Source organism: Poecilia reticulata, chromosome 18 (genome assembly GCF_904066995.2).
Source record: "Poecilia reticulata chromosome 18, P_reticulata-male-v2, whole genome shotgun sequence".
Classification (NCBI taxonomy): Eukaryota; Metazoa; Chordata; class Actinopteri; order Cyprinodontiformes; family Poeciliidae; genus Poecilia; species Poecilia reticulata.
In genome coordinates this window covers 25,912,985-25,913,272 of record NC_088847.1, presented here as the reverse complement: position 1 = coordinate 25,913,272, position 288 = coordinate 25,912,985, and positions in this window count along the sequence as shown.

The following is a 288-nucleotide window of genomic DNA, read 5'->3' as shown; positions in this document are numbered from 1 at the left end:
CTGGAGCAGTGACCCCAACCTGGACCTCAGAGCCCTGCAGCTTTAGGACATAAATGATTCAGTGATTAAAACCCTGTAGAACCTGATGGCCTGCAGAGGAAATAATACAATTATTACAATCATTAGAGCTGAAGGTCACATTTAAAACATGGAGGATGTTGGACCCAGAGGATGAAGGTTGAGGATCTGAACTGGAACAACCACAAGCCTCACTGTGAGTTTGGTGATCTGTTCATCTTCTGCTTCTTTAAATAAAGATGAAGAATCAAACCAATAATCAGTGCAGCG